Source organism: Cupressus sempervirens, chromosome 5 (assembly GCF_028749045.1).
Source record: "Cupressus sempervirens isolate cs-2001-9-10 chromosome 5, ASM2874904v1, whole genome shotgun sequence".
NCBI classification, from domain to species: domain Eukaryota; kingdom Viridiplantae; phylum Streptophyta; class Pinopsida; order Cupressales; family Cupressaceae; genus Cupressus; species Cupressus sempervirens.
The window spans coordinates 165,777,245-165,801,580 of record NC_143122.1 but is presented as its reverse complement, the minus strand read 5'-3'; the positions used below and the strand labels follow the sequence as shown (position 1 = coordinate 165,801,580).

The window sequence follows — 24,336 nt, the reverse complement described above, 5'->3', positions numbered from 1 at the left end:
CATATATAAAAAATTTAAAATCCCCTATATTTTATAGCCGTCCCCTGAGGTCCCGTCCCCTAAATTTTGGCTTCGACCCGTACCCGTACCGGAAACATGTTCCCGTCCCCTAAAACGTCCCCGTCCCAGAAACTCCGTGGAGCATAGCCTTATATAGATTTACAAAGATGATGTTTCTAAAAGAAATAATCATGAACTAAAGACGAAATAGAAACTACCTAATAAACTAAAGACTTTACTAAGATGGCCATTAAAGCAACATTATAATATTCTAATAATTCTCAGAGGTCATTTTTGCTCATTTAAACTGTCGTCTATATTATTACACATGCTGTTAATAATATTGGCTTGTAACAAATACCACAACATACTCTACAAAATATTCATCTTCATACCTGTAGGACACGAAAACTTAAAAGGTATATATGGAATATGAAGGACATTATAAACAGCATGGTGGAGAATGATGTATTCAGGATGGAAGGACTTGTCTTGTGAATCACAGGAAGTCAACGGATAAAGAATAGGGTCCCACAATCAAGTGACATATAAGCTGAATGTATCATATAACACATTCTTCTCAGTATGGTGATTGAGAGAGGTTGTAAAATTAGCTTGTGGAGAATGTTGTTGGTATCATTCACATCCTGGTTTTTGCTGCTGAGCAAATCAAAGAAGACTCGGAAAACACAAAATATCGCCTGTACAGAAAACATATCAGAACCATTGAGAAGCAGTGATTGACTATGCTGGAAAGCCACAAACTCAAAGACCTCACAATAATTAGAATGGCCATATTGAGTAGAACAAGTTGCAGATATAATGATATAAAATTCTTTCAAAGCAAATGGCATCTCATAATCACTGCTTATTAGTATGAATTGCTGTTCATAGTATTACATATCTCCACCTATATGTTGAACTTGCTGCTTATATTAAGTATTCAAAAAACAGTTGCGATATTGAAGATTAAGAATAGTGAACTATGTTGAGAGATTATTATAAAATATAAATTTTTAACTACTGTCAGAATTAAAAACATTGCCACCTTGGAAGTATTGTGATTGGGCCAAGTTAAGTAAACGTTCATCTATTCACAGCTATTGAACATATTTCCTCAATCATCACATGGAGGAAGGCCAATATGATAAATGAGTCAATATGATTAAGGAATGCGTTTTTCTGGGGAGCTCATTATAAATACTGATTATTATTATGGAGATTATGCAAAGTTTCTATCCACGAAGGAGGATCTTTTTTCAGTACCAAAAATTATTATTGAATGGAACATCAGAGTACATGATGGAAACTTTATAATAGTCCAAACTTCCAAAGGCACAAATACCCACTAATATCCAGGTCATTATCATAAGACTCTGAAATACAAGAAGAATATATCAAATATAAGCCCGATGTTGAAACACACTTAATATACTTGGGTGCTTGTAGCAGACACATCATGGGGATCGTATTTGTTGACTTATGATAATTAATTCATGGACTATTGAACATGGGAAGATATAAAACAGTCATCAATAATCAGCTTTGACCACCAACAAAAAAAATTGTCATAGGCAATATGAAAATGCTCGATATTGGGAGTTAATAAGACAGCCATTTATTATTATTATTATTATTATTGTCCCTTGACTTGGTTTCATTCCTACCATGCCAAGGATCCTTCAAATTATAATTATATTATCACCACAAGATCCTTGCTCTAACTAGGGCTGTTAATCCTGATTGTCATAGAGAATTTGCAGCAAGGTATTTGTTCGATGTCATGTGTGAATGGTTGTGCATTGCTGATTGTCTCCATCAGAGGCTATTCTCATTGCCTAAAGTAAGGATTGGTCTTAAGTTGTCGTGAGAAGAAACCTAGGGTCCTACTAGTTTTGTTAGTTGCTTTGCTTGTCTTAGTATTAAGGCATCAACAGTCATATGTGTTGGATATTGGTTGGAATTGTTGCTGTTTGGGATGTTGACATTCGGGTCTTGTCATTGATGTCAACATATGTTGCAGTTATGTGTTGGTTGTTTCAGAAATTGTGATTTTGGATATTCATCACACCTTGTATCGCTTGTATTTCAAACAATATTCTCTGATGTAGCTTTTTGTTAGAAATTAAAGTCCACCAAGATAAATGAGAGAGCAGAGGCGGGGAGGGGTGAATCAGTTATCCAATTAAAACAACTCTTATTTAACCTTATTAAATCTGTAACATGTAACCAACAAGTGCAACAACCACAAGAAGATAACCATACACAACAACACCAGATTTGTTAACTAGGGAAACCCTTGATCAAAGGGAAAACCCTAGTGGGGATGGTACCCACAAAATGATGTACTAATAAATAAGTTCCTTGGAAGAGGATGGATCCCATTAAGGGTCAATGAAATACATTCAGTACATATCAATCCCTGTTAGGAGACTTTGAATCCCTGTGAGGAGATTCCAACCCTATTAGGAGTTGCGGAAGGCAGAAGGACCCACTATCCAAACAGCTTCAAGGGCAAGACCACTGAACTCATTGTCCAACTGGCCTTAGTAGTATTCCTTTCAGAATAATACCAAATGATCAATTGTCCACTAGCATTCTCTGCCAAATATAATCACTTTGCTCTCTCGTTGTGCCTTTACTGCACCAAACACTTCTCTGATCTCAATACCAAATTCGCATACTCACATCACACATAATCCCTTAGATCGCTTATTCACTTATAATTCGCAATCACTTGCCACACATTCTCACTTAATCACAAGGAAAACAACTTTCCTTTATACCAAGTCCTCAAACTAATTATTGAGTCGACCTTGAGGCTTTCTCAATTTACAATTACAATAAGACCTCATTAAAATAATACAATACACATTACAATACATCTTTTCATAATTCATAGCACTGTCGGCTCCCAATCTTCACACGTGCAACCTTAGACTCAACGCGATCAACCACGCCATCATCGTCAAGTCTTCTACCTATGTCTAACTACGCTTAACCAGATTCAATCTCTATTAGGATATATAATCCAATTACCAAAAACTGCTTCTCAAGAAATCTGCCAAAACTTTATCTTCATTAAATCTAGAGTAATTGTATACTATCTTCATATTTCTTCATGCGCTCTTAACCACGTGTAATGTCCCTGCTTAGTAGCATTAACAGGATTAGACAAACCTGCAAGAAACTTATTAGAAATTACATTAATAATAATTATAACATTTCTATTTAAATTACTCTACCCTCTAACCTACCCCAATCTTAAAGATGTCTCCAAATCAAGCTTCCTGGCTCATAGCTACCTCGTCATCATCCTGGGAGCACACCCCTTAAGGTTCTTCTTGGACAAGACATCCTCTATCCAAGGCCAATAACATATGCATATGTTGAGAACATAAGAATATTCTGGCACATGGAGATTATCCATTGATTCTCGACCATGGTGGTCAAATGGAGATCTTAACATCTCGCATACCCCATGCTTTGAGTCTCATTAATCTCCATGGTGTCAGTCCAATAGAATGACACTATTATCCATTTCTCATCTAGTCATTCATACAAGTTACTCATCTCTCACACTAGCACAAAGGCCATTCATACAAGGATCTCACTTCTGCACTGGCACTACAAAGTATCATTTCCAACTAACAATTTAAAATTTAAAATTGAAAAACTTGCTTTTGGCTTGCCAAATCTAATTTTTAATGATATATTAACTACTAAATCGTCATTAAATGGAAACATTTAGCATCTCCAAGGCTTTATTTATTTTATTTTGCAATCTTGGTCTAACTGGCAATTTAATATTGCAAATTTCACTGTGGCAAAATTAATTTTTGGCTAAACATTTAATTGGGACCAGATTTGTGCTCTATTTAATATTTTTTCTCTCCCAAGGTGCAAGTCGGCCAACTAAGGAGAGCAAGTAAAATGGGTACAAGAGGAAGCTCTTTCCCCTTATCTCTTCATTTCTCCATCTTCCTCTCCATTGTGTTTGGCGATTTTGGCAAAGGAGCAGATTTCTTCTTCCTTGGACGATTTTTGCAAGGGCAGATTGGCATTGTGTTTGGCGATTTTTTTAGGCAACTTGGAGCTGTTCTCCATGGTTGGCAATTTATTTAAGAGCAGATCGCACTCTTCTTGCTTGGCGAATTTCTTCAAGGGCAGATTTCTCATGGTCTAAGTCTGATTTTCTTCCAAATTTGGCATTTTTTATTAAGAAGAACATCCTCCATGCTTGGTGAGTTGGTTTAAGGACAGAATTTCCCATTCTTTGCAACTTTTGGAAGGCAGATCTGATTATTTTTCCTCGCCCTAGGCCAATTCTTGTTGAAGTCTGATTTCTTCTAGAGAGGCTGCAATTTTTCTAGTGGGTGGCCGATTTTGGTTGGTGAAGAAAACAAGTGGTAAAGTCTGATTTTTTGGCACGTGCATAGGCAATTTCAAATGAACAGAATTCTGATTTCTTCAGCTAGGGCATCAATATTTGCAAGGGGCTTGAAATTCTTGGGTCTGATCCGAAATTCAAAAGAAGACCCGGCCATTGGTAAAGGTAAATTCAATTCATTTAGAGTTGAAAGTGGTCCTTACGCAGATTTTGTTCTTTTGTTCTTGTCTAGTTTTGTTTCTCTTGGTTCTTCTTGCATTCATCATCCACCACTTCATCATCCCATTGTAGGTTGAAGATTGGAGATTGATAAGGGTAGAATCCATGATAGAACATTTGAAGAGGCAGAAATAAGCTAGACCATCCTAAGTTGAAGTTGGGAGATATAAGTGTAGTCCATCCTAAGGTAACGGCGAGGCAGAAATAAGTGTTAGTCCCATCTTAGGTTGAAAATTGGAGATTGATAAGTGTAGTGATAAGACTTGGCGAGGCATAAATAAGTGTAGAATCTATCGATAGAAAGAAGGTTGGAAATAAGTCTCTAGAATGGTAGATATTAGTGCAAACAAGAACCCTAAAGGAACAAACACTAAGAAAGACAAAGAGGATATGATGCTGAAAACAACTTTCTCCTCGAAAATGAGGCGAATAACCAATACCAATGTCGGTACAGTAAATATGATACAGGTAAAGAACAGACTAAAGGAAGGACAATCCCCCATGGCAAAGAAGATATACAGGAGTGGAATTGTACACGCAGCAACTTTTCCTCCTACCTTGCCTTGTCCAAAATTGGTTATAGAGTGCGCATCCAAGTTTGATCTGATTAGTAAATCCATCATTTTTGAAGGGAAGAGGGTGTTGACCAACTTTGGTGGACAGAAAATCGAAGAAGCATTTAACATTCCCTAGTACAAGAGCATGACAGTGGTGATGATGGATCAGGCAACCAAATCATTTTAGGATAACCAGGAAGCTTATTTCATGCATCTAAAATAGGATTGGCTACACGAGGTAAAGAAAGGAGTAACCAAATCATTGAGGCTCACAATGGCAAATTTCAAATCAAAATACGATGATCTCATTGTGCTCCTCAACCAAATCATGGGCCTAGCTCAAGGTATGCAATTAGAAAACTGGATGTACATGTTTATTGATGAAATTGAAAAAGGAAAAAGAAGATCATAAGCAAGAATCTAGAGTTGCAACTTAGAACCGTACAAAACCAAAAACAATTCTACATGGGATCCTATCTGTTTTACCTAATTGCTAGATTGTATAAAAGTTTGGGACTTAAGGCCTTAGGAGAAATTGGCAGTGGGTCGAGGCAATATTTGGTGCATGAATGCTATCCGTAGCTTCATTTGCACAACAACAACGATTACAAAATGTTTTGTGATGGCTTTGCCATGAAGACAGTAACACTAAGGGTATTACATGGGACACTTGCTAGGAGACTCTCATTGGAAGCAAAAGCAAAGATAAAGAAATATAGGAGTTGGTTTATCCAATTTCCGCAATTCACCTACATTAGAGTAGCAAGAAGCATAATTTGTCCCAAGAGGCTTCCAAGATACCCACCCAACAAGGTAGTTTTGATGGAATTGGCTCGGCAACTTGAGCATTATGACAAAATAATGAGACTCGAAGGTAAGACAGGGATTACCTTCTCATTCGGAATTGGCAATGACAGTTGCCCCAATCGTGTCGCCTTTGCAGCTGTGGAGAAGGAATTGGAATAGTATCATCTAGGATGGTACAAAGCAAGGCAAAGATTCGATCCTAATGGTCTTATCAAGGTATCTCATGGAATGCGTTTAAAAATGTTCCCACTATAGAAGACTTTTGGGCCAATGCCAAGGATGACTTTCATGTGAGAAATCTAGCTTTCTCAAGATTGTCGGTGAACATGATGAGAGATATCAGATGGAGAGGCCTTGATATTCCCGATCAACTAGAAGATGATGGAAATGTGTTGAGAGAAGATTATGATACAATAGAAGGAACAGAGTTGAATCCAGCAGATTGGGATGATCATCAGGATCCTTCCTTGGAGGCAGTTACAAGAGCAGTTAATTTGCATACAGAGTCATGGTACAATGAAAGATTAAGGAAGCTACAAAGTCAAAGGATTCCCCTTACTAATGAGAAGATAAGCCAAAAGAAGGTCCAGTGGAATCAGTCGGACAGAAGGGTGAAGAAAGTAGCCGGCAACAAGAAACAGCTAGCAAGAAGAGAGCTTTGGAGGTTGAGAAAAGAAAAGAACATCCAGAACCTCTAACAAAGAGGCAGCACGTAGCACCGTCAAGGGAAAGTATAATTGAGGCTAGAGGCCAAGAAGATAACACAAGTGAACAAAGGACCGTGGTAGAAGTGAGCTCTGATTCAGAGTCAAGTGGTTACAGTAATAGCACCGAGTACTCTCCTCTCTCAGAAAACCAACATGGAGATGACTTGGCAATTACTAATGAAGAAGAAGATGGGCCAATTGATATTGACGAAATGAGTTAGGCACCCGAGGCCGTTGGTGATGCTTTGTTAGTCGAACCAAATCCAAATTTGGGGAGATGCACCGCACCACTATAGTTAAAGCAAATGCTTATGTCAAGAGGCGAGGTAGTAACTGCTCGAACAGTGGAAGACATCCAAGGATTAATAGAGAAGGGTGATAGCGAGAACTAGAAACAGATTGCAAAAATGGTGGCAAAGGTAATCAAGAGCGACAATGATGGTCATCGAAAGGTTCAGATTGCTATACCAACAGTCAACAAGGCATTGGATGAGATTTTGGCCCAAAAATATGAGATAGTGGAGCATAATTTGGGAAGAAACACAGATGACATGGAATGTGAAGAGATCCAGGAGGGTATAGCTTCAATCAGAGAAAGGTTGAGGAAGGCAAATGAAAGGATCATAAATTTGGAGGCCGAGAACAAATATTGGAGAGATTGCCAGCCTATCCAACAGTTGCACCAAGCAGCCCTTCCTCAAGACAGCAAGAGCAATCTAGAAGAGATATCGGCCCAACTACATGAAGTCAGGGATTGGATCCATGATACAATCCAAGACGGGCAGAATTTCTTGCCTTCATCTCGACATTCCGGTCATTAGTGACTGTTATAAACAAATTCAGAATATTTGAAGAGGAGTGGAAGGATTTCCTTCCAGTCAAGGATTTAGCTATTCCTAGGCTACAGGCGTTCATTGGGCTGCCGAAAGCATATTTGGAAAGGGCCAAGTTGGTTTATGAAAGAGGATTGAGTATGATTGAGTCTTGGTTTGTTGCCTTGACTACTAGATTGAGAAAACTCGAGGAAATACAGAATGCAGTTGCACAGCATAGCCCAAGCATCGACACTTCCATTTCAACCATGATAATCGACGTTGAGGAGGCACTTGATTTTGAAAACATCAAAGAAGAGGACATTGTTGAGACAAGACTTAGATCAAGATTGGATGAGTTAGGAAAGGTTGCTATTAAAAAGAAACATTTGGGAACCCTTTCCTCCCTCAATGCCTTTATCGGATATGCAAAAGAGTATTAGAAGGACTATGAGAAGACACTACAGGCAGCAAGCAGCATGATGAAATCGTCTGAGCTCAAGATAAAGCATACACCTTGCCCTTTCATGGAGGAAGTCAACGAAAGGCTAGCTAGGTTCATTGCCTTAGCTAAAAGAACAAAAGAAAAAGGAAGATTTATATTAGAAGATCATTTGATGTAAGCCCAAGTGGCAATTTCTCTTTCTTCTAGGGTAGGACAAGTGTCTAATTCTGATTGGCCACCATTTTGGTACTTTCTCATTGGTTGCTACTTTTCCACTTTTTTCATTGGTCCATTGGTGAGGTGGCATCTTCTCATTGGCCGATGGGGTGGCAACCCTAATTAGGGTTTCTAGGATTCAATTTGGATCGTCAATTTTGCCTCTTTATCTCTACTATCAATTGTATATTTTGGCCTCTATATAAGGCCATTTGCTCTCATTTGTAAGGGTTGGAGAAAATTGTTGCAAAGATAATGCCAAAAATTGCTTTTCTTTCTCATTGTTGTGACTTGCATGGTGACAAGAGCTTTTGGAGTTGTTGCATGGTTTCTACTTCCAAATAGTTAGAATAAAATTTCTTTTCAAGTTCTTAAAGTGGATTGCATTTCAAGTTGTTAAGTAAAAGTAAAACAAATGGATAGTTGCATGGTAGTATTAGTGGATGTTTGATAGGGATTAATAACTAGACCACTAGCATCCTAGCGGCTTGTTGAAAGCCTTGTGTGGTAAGCTAGTTCATTTTCCTTTGAATCATTTCATCTATGGAGGTGGAGCCGCCGGTTAACTTTCATTAGATTCAATCCCTGTCCATTTGCTAATCTTCCATTCATAGGAGTAGAAGTAGAATAGCAAGTAGTTTAGTAGTTGGAATTTTGAAGAAGAGAGTTAGAAAGACACAAGTCATAAGAACCATTCACCCTCCATCATCATCACCTTCTCCATCAACATCATCTAGCATTCACACCAAATCACCATCACCATCATTCACCAAAGTTCAAATCGTCCTCAAACAAATAGTGTAAGGCTGCCTACATGATTACCAGCAAATCACATCGATATACTGAGTTAGTATCCACAGGTGTAAGGAACATTGGACTTTTTGCTTATGTCTTCATAAGTATTAACTTTTCAAGAGAGGAATTGCGTGTTTGATACTCCGTATCAAATATTCAATTGCTAACATGTTATGTAGTGGTACAAAACTGAAATCAACACTATTGCAACTGGGAAACAAGTCTCCTTGTTTATCTTGAACCATATCATATGTCGTTATTGCATACCTTCTTCTATAATTACTGACAATGGAGGACAGTTCAAGAATAAAGACCTAAAACAACTATGCAAGAAATTCAAGATTAAACAACATTGGTCTTCTATTTATTACCCACAAGGAAATGGACAAGTTGAGGTTTCAAATAAAATGTTGCTTAAGATATTGCACAGAACAATTAACAAATATGGTAGAGATTGGCACTTGCAAACCAATCCAACTTTATGGGCCTATCATACTAGTATTCGCACACCTATAAGTGCTACTCCTTTTGCTTTGGTCTATGGTTTTGAAGTTGTGTTGCCTCTTGAGGTTGAGATTCCATCACTTCGAGTGTCTTTGAGAGGCCTTATTATTGATGATGATTACAGAGTCGTGAGAATACAAGAGCTTGAATTGCTTGATGAGCGTCGTAGAGCTGCATTTGACCATATGAGAGCTTATCAAAGGCGTATGTCCACTACTTACAACAGGAAAGTTGTTACATCCCAATTTTTGCCTTAAAATTTTAACTGATTATAGCCATTGAACCAAAATTACTTCATCATGTTCATGTGAATTTGAGTTAGTTCATTATAGCCGTTGTTATAACATGTTAGTTATAGTCATTACTTATCTCTTCATGTTCATCTGAAATTGAATTAGTTAATTATAGTCGTTGTATCAATTGAGTTAGTTAATTATAGTGGTTGTATTGATCTAATTATCATTTGAAATTGAGTTAGTTAATTCTAGCCGTTGTATTCATTTATTCATGTTCGTGTGAAATAGAATCGGTTAATTGTAACCGATGTACATATATGATGAATTAGTAAGTTATTATGATATTGATGAAATTCCTAACGGTCACTTGTTGATTTTAATTAAAATTTTATAAAACTTGAATTGATGTCTTGGCAAGAATGTTGTTACAAATGATTACAGGATGAAGACCAGAGAAAGAGAGGGGAAGCATTGCGAAACGAGGTCATCGGAAGGGGATGGTCATAAGGTTCAATCATCAGAAGTGACAGGTTTGACCTAAAACCATCCTGGCAAGGTTATTAGGACTTGGCGACATAATTTCATGGTGGAACCGCATGAGCTATAAGTAAAAACAATATATTAAAAACAATACAAAATAAACATAAGTTCTTACCTTTAAGAAATTATCACGTAATAATATCATTTAAATATTAATTTATCCTCTCAATTATGATCATAGCTAAATAATAATAAAGTGGCACCATTACATTAAAAATATTAATCCAACGATGCTACCTTACCAATAAGTACCTATAAACTTAATCAAGAAAATAAAACAAATATAAATGATATTAATTATTTAAAAACTCTTCATCTTCTTTTCTTTCAATTTTTCCCTCCTCTTTATTTTTTTTTTTAGCCGATTGATTAAAGATTCAAGTATGATCTTTGTAACTGTTGGGTAGCTGTAAGGTCGGCTCAAATTTATTTATGCAACCTTTGTCGTGTACCGGCATACCACCTTGTAATCGGCTTCTTTTCATTCGTGAATTTTTCATCGATTTCCTTGTCCAGTTTACTAAGTCATTAGCACCCGATTCTAAATTGCTTGCATCCTCTCATAGTAATATCATTCACCGCGGGATTCATAGCAATGAGGTGGGTTAAAGACAAGCGGAAGCCTTCTTAGACTGCGGTGATAGAGTGTGTCACGTAAGGGTTGTTTTACATTTCTCTAATTACCTTTTCTAATACTGAGTCGGCTTAATGCTTAAGACAATATAATTCCCTTGTTTCCAGTAATCTTGCAAGTATATCGTTTCCTCATGTAAAAGAGAATACGAGCTGTGAAATAAGCCATACGTTTTCCATTTTCAATCTACCTCTTGTTTATTAGTGATATAAGATAATGGTTGAAGCCGGTTGTCGTCCTTCCAAGCTCACTATAAATTTTAAAGATCGGTAGACTACCATAGTAATGTTTCAATTTAAGTCTGTTTTTCATTATATTATCAGAATATGCATTACTCTGTAAATCTCCTTTGAATGGCTTTCTTCTCTGATAAAAATTAATATACAATTTGAAATAATGTATATAACTGAGATGAGTATTAAACTAGAGTACCAAGGAATTCACCAGACTAAGAGTCAGAATATGGTGAAGAAGGTACAAGGCAAATCAATAAAGTTAATTTGATGGCACCAAGGAATCACCGGCTAGATGGCCTGATTATGGTGAGGAGGTGTAGATGAACCTGTAGAAGGAAAATACAAGAATGATATCAATAACAATACATATTTAATAAACTAATGCATTAGCTCATGCAAGTTCCACTTCTGAAATAGCTAAGTGGTGGAGATCGGGTTGTAAACCCACAATTTGAAATCCTTGGCCAGGGTGTAATTAGGCAGACTTGCTGGAACAATTGATCTTGTTGTTGTCCAGACGCTTCAGTTATTTTGTCGAATAACTGTTGGGACCTCAACCCACTTGGATACTCTGATGGCTAAGCGGAAGCCTTCTTAGACTGCGGTGATAGAGTGTGTCACGTAAGGGTTGTTTTACATTTCTCTAATTACCTTTTCTAATACTGAGTCGGCTTAAAGTTTAAGACAATATAATTCCCTTGTTTCCAGTAATCTTGCAAGTATATTGTTTCCTCATGTAAAAGAGAATACGAGCTGTGAAATAAGCCATACGTTTTCCATTTTCAATCTACCTCTTGTTTATTAGTGATATAAGATAATGGTTGAAGCTGGTTGTCGTCCTTCCAAGCTCACTATAAATTTTCAAGATCGGTAGACTGCCATAGTAATGTTTCAATTTAAGTCTGTTTTTCATTATATTATCAAAATATGCATTACTCTGTAAATCTCCTTTGAATGGCTTTCTTCTCTGATAAAAATTAATATACAATTTGAAATAATGTATATAACTGAGATGAGTATTAAACTAGAGTACCAAGGAATTCACCAGACTAAGAGTCAGAATATGGTGAAGAAGGTACAAGGCAAATCAATAAAGTTAATTTGATGGCACCAAGGAATCACCGGCTAGATAGCCTGATTATGGTGAGGAGGTGTAGATGAACCTGTAGAAGGAAAATACAAGAATGATATCAATAACAATACATATTTAATAACTAATGCATTAGCTCATGCAAGTTCCACTTCTGAAATAGCTGAGTGGTGGAGATCGGGTTGTAAATCCACAATTTGAAATCCTTGGCCAGGGTGGAATTAGGCAGACTTGCAGGAACAATTGATCTTGTTGTTGTCCAGACGCTTCAGTTATTTTGTCGAATAACTGTTGGGACCTCAACCCACCTGGATACTCTGATGGCTAGATCAATGAACATCCCAAGCCTGACCTCAGGGTAGAGAGGGCCGTTCTATTAAATTAGAACCTATGGGGATAAGTAATGGTCCGCGGCTGGGAGGTTAAGCCTATGTCAATGCTTCTCCTCTCACCAAAGCCAGAGCTTGGACAACCGATTAAGGAAGCTTCACAAATAATCTGTATGTTCTTTTAAACCTGTAAGTTAAGTTATTTCTTTTCAAATTTAAATGTCAATTATTTGGAGGATAGATATTACTTAAAATAGATAAATGATCTTACGTAATTAGATCTGAATTTCCATTCAAGAGCAACTGTTAATTAGTTTCAGTTGGAATAGTTAAATATTTATCTTCAGCTGATCAAGTAATTTGATGATGTTATATTTTTAATCTTAGCAGATCAGAACTGTAATTAGATTTATTTCAGTTTAAATAGTTGTTGGAAAACTTTATCATGTGAACAAGAAATAGAAATCAGATTAGTTCAAGACTAAAATTTAGTTAGAGAAAAACTGGATGTTACAAAAGTTCACCCTAGAGAGTTTCAAGTCGGTGACCTTGTACTTAGAGAGAATCCAAAGAATCAACAGAATCGAACTCATAAAGGAAAATTTGAACCTAATTGGTTAGGCCCTTACATTGTTACTGCTGATTTTGGATCTGGTGCTTGTCAATTGTCTACACCTAAGGGAGAACAGCTCCCTGAACCTATCAACATTGTTCATCTCAAAAGGTTCTATGCCTAGTGCTCTCGCTTTTAGAGCATTTGTACATACTTTATGATCCTGAAAAAATACAAAAAATCAAATATCTCAAAAATACAAAAAAATCATAAAAAGTCCTGAAAAAAAAATCTTGCCAAGTGGTGAAAACCTAGAAACAGGGACTACTTGAGACCCGTGTACTATTGTCTATCAGCATATCGCTTTGCGCTCTAAGCTTAAACCATTTCATATGTCCTTTGGTATTCCTGGTTTTGGAGTTAATCCTAGTCTAGTCTAGGGGGCATAGGTAGTCTTTTGCTTTATGTAGGGTTTCTTTGTTGCATTGGCATTTCTTTGGCAACTCTTGCAAACAGTATTTTTCAACACTCCCTGACATTGAGTGTTTCTCAAAATTTATCAGATAACTTTGCTACAATCTAGAATGTCGTGATGCTTCTCACTAGCAAATTTGATGTCCTAAAGAAGACAGTCATGTGACTTACACACACGCACTTAGAAAAAAACTGGCTGAGACTTGTTGACTTCTTTTTCTTTGTGTGTTGTCTATGATGATTTCTTTGATGAGCGTTCCCTCCCTAATAGTCTCTTGAGGATGTCATGGACTAGAGGACTGGGGGCATGGTGCATGTTTTCCTTTGATTTTTGTCTGCGGGTGTTCTCTTCGATTTTATCTTAGGTGTCTTAAGCATTTTGCTTGGTCCCATGGACACGGACACTTGGATCAATTCAAAGGCCTCATCCTTGTTTGTTTTGCGAGTGTGTACTTATGGTCATCTCGACTTTCTTGTGTCTTGATGCAAGCACAATCTCGCTACACTAATACAAGGGGATCTAATTGCGTAGTCATCTTGACCTATACGTCTTTGATGATATAGATCATATTCATATCTCCATAGGTCATCCTAGTGATGGTTGTATGATCTTGCGATGTCCCTAATAAGGCTCGATGATAAGAAAATACCAATAAAGAGGACCTACTTTTGCAACCCTTGCATCGTGTAGCTTGAATTTTAGGGTTCATTCTTAGAAGTAGTCTTGCATTTCAAGTGTCGAGAGAACCTACTCCATCTTTTATGGACTTATAGTCGACTACATTCATTTTCACTTTCTTCTTGATCATATCTCTTCATTTTCTTGATCTTTCATTCGCCTCTTTGCTATCATGTCGTCAAAAGGAGTTCACATTTATCTACCCTTTTGGACCTCTTACTTGATTTTGACATTTTGGATCAATTTTCGGGCTCCAGATCAAAATCTAAGTTCATCTTTCTTGTCAAATTGGCTTTTTAAAATTTTCTCTTCCTCGGCACAGTTGACTATTCTTTTGAGGCATTATCTCATCTTTTTCTAGGTGTTTGACCTAATTCTAATGCTCTATCATTCTTGGTCAACTTGATTACACTGGGGCATGTTCTGTCATTCTAGTGGTCACTTATCTACATCAATTAATCGATTATCTTGGACTTAATTCTTTATCGATTTGATCAAATCTATCTATTTGGATTTTTGCATATCCTCTATCATCATTTCGATTTCAATCCCGAGGGGGCAGACATATCTACTACTTGATCCTTGTTCTCATTCAAGGGCAGGATCTTTTCTCAATTTGCTCAGTTTCCAATTGGCCTCGCTTAGTCTTTGCTTAGTCTTTGACTTGCTTTGTTCAATCTTGCTCAGTCTTCAATCATCTTTCATCTTTACTCAATTCTTGCGCAATTTGCTCAGTCCTTGATTTGTCTTTGCTCAGACCCCTTTTCTTAGCCACTTGTTTCATTCTAGGGTAGGATCTTTCTCTTTTTCTTTGACATCGTCATTCTTTGATGTAATGTGTTCCCAGATCGATCACACATTAGTCAAAGAGGGGCAAATGTAATCACCAAAATATGGTCTAGTAAATTATAAGGCCCCTTTTGCTTTTTTAAAATTATTCTAATGCTAGACCATAAATCATTTATCCTGATCAAATCTGTTTATTCAGTTATAACCTATGGTTTGTATTAAGATAATATCTTATACTTTCTATAATGATCAACTACTTGTATGTAGTCTGTCTTTCAGTCTAGATAGGAATGTTTCTTATCCTATCTCTTTTGTCTTCAGTCCAGATAGGAATGTTTCCTATCCTATCTTCAGTTTTGTTTCTAATTTCGTCTTCAGTCTACATTGTTTCTTTTAGAAACGTCTCCTTGTAATTCTTTATAAGGAACACATTTGTTCCTCTGTTAATCAATCAATCATCCGAAAATCCGTTAATCTGCCAATTCTTGAATCTTGTAACATGGTATCAGAGCAAATACTTCAAATTTCTAAGATTTTTCACATAAACCCGGCTAGGGTTTCAATTTTTTTGTGAAGAATTCATGTGTTAATTTTTTTTGGGTTTTTTTTTTTTAGAAGAAACGTCTGCTGAAAATTGCAGATCTGGAGGTTGTTTTTTGGCAACTCGCATCCTCATCACATGAATATCGCAATTTTTTTTTTGCTCTGGTCATTTTTTCTGCTCACTTTTTTTTTCAGACATTTTGGCTAACATGTTTTTTACAGTCTTCATTTTCGCGTCTTCAACCTGCACCCGCGCTATTTGGAGGCTCACATTGCAATTGCTAGGGCTCGTATCTTCCTACCAAAACACATGGAATCCATGGTTTTGGTTTAGATCATTATCTAACACGTTTTTTTCTGAGATTGTTTTGAGAAGTCGCACGACCAGCAAACTCGCAATTTTAAGGAACAAAATCCGCATGTTTAAGTATCAAATCTTCTTCCCAACTACCGTCTCAGTCAAGACGCCCCTATTCCGAAAAAAACAGACAGTTCTTCTACTTACAACCACCATTTTTCTATTGTTTTTGACCTCCATGGCTGCCGACCTGGTTCTTTTCTCGAAACCCTAACTTTTTGGCTCGGAAAAATTTTCTGATCACACATTCTTGATGGGTTTTTCGAGATCTCAAATGGGTCATCATCAGATTTTTGTGTGTGCCTTGTTTTCCGTGCCTTGATTTTAGAGCCGACAGATATGAAATCTGATTCAGATTCTTTCTAGGTTTTGTATCAATTCTAGGTACCTATCCATTTTTTCTAGGTCAGCTAGGAATTTGCCTTAAAATCCGTGCCTGTTGAATTTTAGTCCTGAAGTTTGTACCCAAATTCTTCGAAATGGCATCTTTGACTAATATGATGTTGGAGGGCAGTCAACGATTCAATGACCACAATTATAACACTTGGAAGCAGCGCATGCTAACTGTTTTCGAGTACTATCACCTAGATGAGCTTGTTCTAGGCACAAAGACTTGTCTAACCTCCAACCAAGCAGAACAGGACAAGTTTGATGATCGCAATCGAGAGGTTGTTATGCTTCTCAAGCTCTCTATTATCAATGATCAGCTACTACAGATTCATTCCAGCAAGTCTGTTGCAAAAATCTAGAAATATCTGAAGGAGTAGCATGAAACAACAACACAAGTTGTCGAGCTTCCTAATCAAGGCGAAGCTACATTTTTCGCCTTCTGAATTTGTTTTTGTTTTTTTGGGTTTATTGATTTTCTCCTCAAAAATCATTTCATGTTGTCTATAATACGCAAGGTTGCGTGAGATTCTGGGTTTTACCGTTTTTTCCACAAAAACGAAGTTTTGTAATTGCACCCTGTTTTGAGTAATAGCACTTTTCTAGCAAAGCTTCTTGGTTTCAACATTTTGTAGATCCAGGGAGGGTCTCAGTTATCACAAAATGTTTTGACATCATACGTTGACCATTAAGGGAGGGTATTAAGATAATATCTTATACTTTCTATAATGATCAACTACTTGTCTGTAGTCCGTCTTTCAATCTAGATAAGAATGTTTCCTATCCTGTCTCTTTTGTCTTCAATCCAGATAGGAATGTTTCCTATCCTATCTTCAGTTTTGTTTCTAATTTCGTCTTCAATCTATGTTACGTCCTTGTAATTCTTTATAAGGAACACATTTGTTCCTCTGTTAATCAATCAATCATCCGGAAATCCGTTAATCTACCAATTCTTGAATCTTGTAACAGTTTGACCACTTTATCCTAAATCTCTTATTTAATTATAAGAACTTTCTCCCTTTTAATTAAATAAAAATCCCCACTTCTCACTTATCCTATGTGTGAACAATAAAGCGTTATTTCTATTTTAAACATAAAAGAAAAGGCAGTTTTGTCTACACATGAATGCACAACTTTCTATTTGGGAGGAATCTTTTATTTTTAAAATAACTTCAATTCTCCTTCACACATTTTAAACCCTCTCAAAAGTCAACTATTGATTGTGATTGGTGGAAATGCTTGTGCACATGGATTACTCAAGATGCATTCTCCTCCCCTGATTATCCCTCTTTTGCCTCTTAATCTCCACCGTCCATTTTTCTTAAAAAAGGAGGTTCTCTCCCCATTCTTGCATATAGGTGAAGGAGTTGGAGCTATTGTCACGCTGCCAGTTTGAAGCCTTGGTACCTTGGAATCTCATTGCATTCTTGGTGTCTTCGAGCTTGCCCTCATCTTGCATCTTGGATCTTGTTCATCATGGCTAGGTTAGCATCTATCCATCTTGCATTTCATTCCTATATTAGCTTGTTGTCTTCATTGCATTGCATTGCACTTTTACTTTCACCATAGCTAGGTCTTGCATCTCATTTAGCATCTTGTATTTCATTTGAATCTTCCGCTCTATGGTGCACCCTGCAAGGGTTTCTTAAGTGGGTTCATTTGAGAGCCATTATTATATTGTTATTTGCTTGCTTCAGCCTTGCACGTCATAGATAGGAAGCTATAAGCCGCCTCTTGAGATGCTCTTCATCATGGGTATTCTCAAGTATAATGGTTTATAGAAGTGTGTCCACATTTTTGACACACAGATAGTTAGCCCTTAAGATGAATTTGAAAAATAAATTGGAAATATTTTATTACCTAGGACCATTTCCATTTTGCAAAGAGCATGACAATGAGGGGAAGTGTTGCCAAAATGAGAGTTAGGAAGGGGACACCCAAATCCACCGTCAAGCCAACATGTATGAACCTAACCACCTAGACCAAGGACTAGAACAACTTGACAACCAAGAAAAGTACAAGGATTACCATGAGCTATCCAGATAACCAAAATAGTATAAAGAATTAAATAAGAAATGCTACCTTCATTGTGTAATGATCTTTGTGTACCTTGCGAGCTATCATGTCTTAGTATAGTAATATCATGTCTATACTCATACTTGGGTGGGTAAGAAATATGTATATATACACATATAAGTATATATATATATATATGTGTGTGTGTGTGTGTGTGTGTATGTATGCAAAACTCATCATTAACTTATATATGTATGTATATATATACCTACATATCATAATTACTCAGGCAAGCACGAATATATAGGGATGATATTAATATACTAACGCATGGGTCGGGCATATATTACCATCTTTACTTTATATATTTTCTTGACCTTGACTTTGGTCGTTTATTTAATTGCTTGGAATGACCACCTATATAGTATCTGCCACCTTATGGCATTGGACTATAATATCACTTTTGATATTTTTGAATTTAAAAGTCTTGCAATGTTTCTTGCCACCTCCGTCTTGGCATAACCGAGCACACCGCGAGTGACCATTGCTCATCAAGGTTGATTTCTTGTTTCTTATTTATGCTATATGTTCTTGCCGCAGGGACACACATTTTTGCTCTTTGTTCATTACATTCCTGAATTCCTCTTGTTATCACATCATCGTGTTCTCTGCTTGTACTCACACTCAAATGCTAGACAGTGGTTATATTTTTACTAAGCCGAAGCTCGCGGGTTAAGACTATGGCACATATCAGGCACCAATAGAATCTCGGGTTTCGGCATTACTACCATTCTCATTTACATCAAAACACGTCGATTGACCAGGTCATGTTTTCTGTTTTTCATTGTATATATTTATTTTTTGAACTTGTCGATTTCATATCAGCTTTGGCCTTTCTTATTAGATAAAAGTTCAGAGTCAGATGTGAACATTTTCCATAGAAATCTTATTGAATCTCCGACATACTCTGCCTGGAATGAATGTTGTGATGCATATATAGATGTTTTGATTGAATGAGACCCATACTGGGATATAATCAATATATCTCGGAGACGAAATGTCTCTCCTTGTAGATGATATCAAACAGAAAGAAAAGCATAATAACTTATGATGCCATAGGTCGAATACAGCATGATGCATGTAATCAGTTTTAACATCTACATCAAATATAAAGATAGTTCATGAGAATCCTTTGTATTTCTTATCTTGTTGTCAAGTTGAGCGGTGGGTGATCGAGCACATATGTTGCCCATCCGAAATCCTTGGCCAAGGCAGTTAATGGCGTGTTTGTAATCATGATCACCAGAGGTCAAGCTGCTAGCAATTAAAGGATAAGTTGATTGAAATGTGTCCTCAGTCTCGACAATGGACTAGTCGACACTCTAACACCAGGATGCTCAGTGGCTAGATAAGAGTGTCCTAAGCCAACTTCCAGGGTAGGGAGGGCTTTTCTCATTGGAGATTGTGTGGAGATACTAAGGGTTCGCAGTTAGGAGGTTAAGCCCATGACAATGCTTCTCCTCTCTTCCAAATGCCAAGGCTTGTACAACTCAGTGACATCAACTGCTTTTATTCTAGTAACCCTTTTATGTTTTACTTCTACTTTATTTGCTATACATGTTTTCATCATAATATTTCAAAATTGATTTTGCAAATGGAGTAGTAGGTAGTAATTGTATGTCATATGAATATGGTAGTTAGATGGTTGTTAGTTCCAAATTATTTGATATGTGGTTATAGTTAGTTTGTATTTCCATTTCATGTGAAAGAGTTCAATATCTGAATTAACGGTATCTCCTTTCATTCGGTTAAAAATTGTGATATGTTTTCCCTAATTAAAATTTGTGAGTTTCTGAAATTTCAATATGTTACAGAGAATATGTCTTTGGTATATCATGATTTCTGTGTTGAAGTTATTACGATAATAGATAGCTTCTATTATTGTCTAATGGTTATCTAGTTGTAATCTATTGTAAATATTAGAATGTTTCTAATATTTAGTTAGTTATTAGTTAGTTGTTAGCTAGAATAGAAAGTTTCTATTCTTTACAATGATTTCCTAAAGAAACATCGTTTATATCTATGTTCCCCCAAGTTTCCAAAACGGGGATGGCAAGGGATAGTGTGATGCGTTTCCGTGACGGCAATTTTTTTTGCCAATTCTGGGGACGAGAGGAGGCGTCAAATAGGGACAGTTATATAACATTATGAAATTCAAAATATTTATATGAAAACATGGATAAAGCATGTACTTATACATAATAGAACCTAAAAATATAAGAATCAGCAGAATTCATACGCCAAATTTGTGTTACTTTGAGAGTTAAAGTCTAACTTGTTCTAGAAGTTGAAGGCAAAGTCCCCTAGATGTCCCCAAGTCTCCGAGACAATTCTGGGATGGAAACGGCTGAAAATATACTGGGGACGTAAACACTGGTTTACTCATTTGTATATATTGATCTATTGATCATTGTTAATAACAAGCTAGTATTTTACAATTACTTTGTAACATGGTAGCTGAGCAAATACTCAAAAAATCTTTCGTTTATTTGAAAAATTTTGAATGAAAAATTTATTTACTATTGAAAAACGAAATTTTTTCATGCATCCTTTTTGGGGCTATGATTTGAAAAACCTGAATAAGGCTTTTTTTTGGGCATCGTTCTCTTTATTGTTGGGCCACGATTTGTAATTTTTTGTTCGCCTGTTTACTTAACCCATTTCTTCAAAAACATGGATTTTTTTTCAAATTTTTGACCCTCTTCGATCATTTGCTATATTACAAGAGTCTAGGGTTTTCTACCAACCTCTCTTAATCTCTGCCCAGCAACTGCAATACTTTCCTACAAAATCTACCATTTTTAAGCTTTCTTCAATCCAAGTAATTTTTTTTGAAACCCTAATTTTTTGTACCAGATCAAAAAATACAAATTTTTGGCAGGTTTTTTGAGAGCTCGATTGGGTTGTCATCCATTTTTTTGGGTGCCTCGATTTTTGTGCCTCAATTTTTGAGCCAACAGATCCAGACAACACATTTTTTGGGAGGTTTTCAAGCTCTCTTTTAGGTACCTCTTCACTTTTTCTAGGTCTTCTGAAATTTTGCCTCGAAGTACGTGCCTTCACAGATTTTCAAGCATTTTCACTGAAAAACATGATATGGCATCTTTCACTAATATCCTGGTTGAGGAAAATCAGAAATTCAATGGTCAGAAGTATGGTCACATGAAGGTTGAATGTGGGGAACATTTAGCTGCCCAAGCTAAGCAAACTAGTTTGCAGCCCAAAGCGAACAACGTAGAGCACACTGAGCAAACAGAATCTGCCTTTTACGCCTTCATGGCTAAAAGACCTATAGATCATGTGATGTCTTCTACCTGGTACATTGATTCAAGTGCCTCTCTTATTTCACCCACAGAAGAGACTAGTTTACTGACTCCAACCTTTCGCAGATTCAGTTATTTTTTGTGGAGGGGAAGAGTACATTGTTGTTGGCAAAGGCTATTAGTATGAATGCTGGTGATATTCCTATGGGGGAGGATCCTAGCATTGCTAAAGACATGATTCAGAAGTTGTGTGTTGCATTCATGACTGTGTTTGTCATTCATGTCAACATACTGGTTATTCTGTAAAAACTGATAGAGCAACAAACAGAGAGTGGTTTTGCGAGGATTGAGGAATGAAGTCAAGAGCTTATGCAAACTTGAGGATATGTTCTACAAAGTGTTATGATGCTATTGTTAAGCGTGCATGCGGAAATATGAAGATAGTGCAAAGTTATTCGAGATTTGGTGAAGACAATGTATAGACAAAGTTCCTGTGTAGTAGCTACTGATGTTTGGATTATATTTGGGAAAGAAGTTGTTGTGGATAGTTGTAAACTTGTATTATTCTTTTAAGGATAATACTAAGGCCAGCTGGACAATGAGTTCAATGGTCTTGCCCTAAAGTTGTTTGGATAGTGGGTCCTTCTGTCTTCCACAACTCCTGGCAAGGTTGGAATCTCCTAACAGGGATTCAAAGTCTCCTAACAGGGACTGATATGTACTGAATGTGTTTTATGGGCTCCTAACAGCATCCATTTTGTGGGTACCATCCCCACTGGGGTTTTCCCTCTGATCAATGGTTTCCCTAGTTAACAAATCTGGTGTTATTGTGTATAGTGATCTTACTATGGTTGTTGCATCTATTGTTTACATGTTTTGGAATTAATAAAAATATTAAGAGTTGTTTTAATTGCATAATTGATTCACCCCCCCTAGCTATCTTGGTGGACTTTACTTTCTAATAAAGGCAACATTCAAATTCAATCTACTAGGAAGAATCTCATTTTCTTCGATGTGTACTATGTTCCAGGGATGGAACTCAATCTACTCTTAGTCAGTCAGACATTGCGACACTCTCCACAGTTGGATATCATCTTCAGTTCACATCAATGCACCATCACTGATAGGCATACTCAGTATGTTGTTGCAGTTGGCCTTGAGGATCGTAGTCTTTTCAGACTTGTTGATTCTGGTGATTCTCAACACCTAGCTATGGCTGCTCGGCGGTCTTTTGTCAGCTCACTTTGGCATCAGCAGTATGGGCACTTAAATGTGCATTATCTCTCTTAGCTTGCTCGGGAAGAGTGTGTCCTCGGTTTGCCTGAGATCAGACTCAGCTTGGAGTTTGTGATGCATGTCAGGCTGGGAAGCAACATTGCACACCTTTTCCTGGTGGCGATTCATGGTGCACTTCTCAATTACTTCAGCTTGTTCATGCCAATATCTACGACCCTATGGCTACTCCTATTCTTGGGTCTAGGTATTTTTTGTTGTTTGTTGATGATTTCAATAGAAATATGTGGATATATTTTCTTTAAAATAAATCAAATGTGTTTACAATACTTTAGAAGTTCAAACCTCTAGTTGAAAAAAGAGTATGGGAAATCTATTATTGCTCTTAGGAGGTGTAAGGGGGGGGGGGCAATTTGTTCTACTGAATTCTCTACATTTTGTGATATTCATGGCATCAAGCGCCAATTAACCACACACCACAATAGAATAGTGTAATTAAACATCAAAACAAAACAATCACCGAGATGGCCAGATCCATGTTTCAACATCAACATGTTCCGAAGAAGTTTTTTGGCAGAAGCAGTTAACACTGCGGTCTATCTTTTGAACTGGTCACCCACTGTGGCAGTCAAAGGTAAGACTCTGAAAGAGGCCAGATCAGATCGCAAACCCAAAATCAGTCACTTGAAGGTTTTTGCCTCTCTTGCCTATGTTTGGATCCCTGATACGTCACATGCCAAGTTGGATGCCAAGAGTCACAAACTCGTGCTTGCTGGATACAATAGTCTTCACAAAGCCTACCACTTGATCGACATTGAGACATCTTGTTTTCTGTACAGTTGTGATGTAGTCTTTGATGAACAACAAGGACCATTAATGCATGTTTCTCTTGTTCCTGATCTAGTAGATCAGACTATAAAGGATCATGATTTGGGAGTTCGACTTCCATTAGGTCCACCTGATGGGAGGGCTCCAATAGCTCCTACGGCTCCAATTCTACTAGTGATTCCTGTACAAACACCTCCAACTTCTCCTACAGGATCACCTAGATTTGTAGATGCTTCACCTTGATCTGGATTCTTCTGATGAGAAACCTAATCGTAGAGCATCTTCTAATGCTAATGTTGGTCCTTCTCTGCAGCCTAAGTGGTGGGCTAAGACACTTGTCGATCTTCGAGATGATGAGCTCATCATGGGAGAACTACTCGTAAAAAGAGCAAAACTACAGAGTCAATTAATTTTGCTCTTATGGCCAACATTTATAGAGTGTTTGAACCTCAAACATACTCCGAGGCTAAAGGAATTTCGGAGTGGGAACAGGCCATGCAATCAAAACACCAAAGCCTACTGAAGAATCACACCTGGATCCTTTCTGATCTTCCATCAGGGGAAAAATTGATTGGCTGCAAATGGGTTTACAAAATAAAATACAAGTCTGGTGGTACTTTGGATAAGCACAAAGCT

At 37.1% G+C, this 24,336-nt stretch overlaps 1 protein-coding gene across 3 annotated transcripts in view; it reads right to left on the bottom strand.

The window, feature by feature from the left end:
- Nucleotides 1–24,336, bottom strand: part of LOC149554951 (protein FMP32, mitochondrial-like) — a 72,909-nt gene that overhangs the window by 24,544 nt on the left and 24,029 nt on the right. The window lies entirely within an intron of this gene.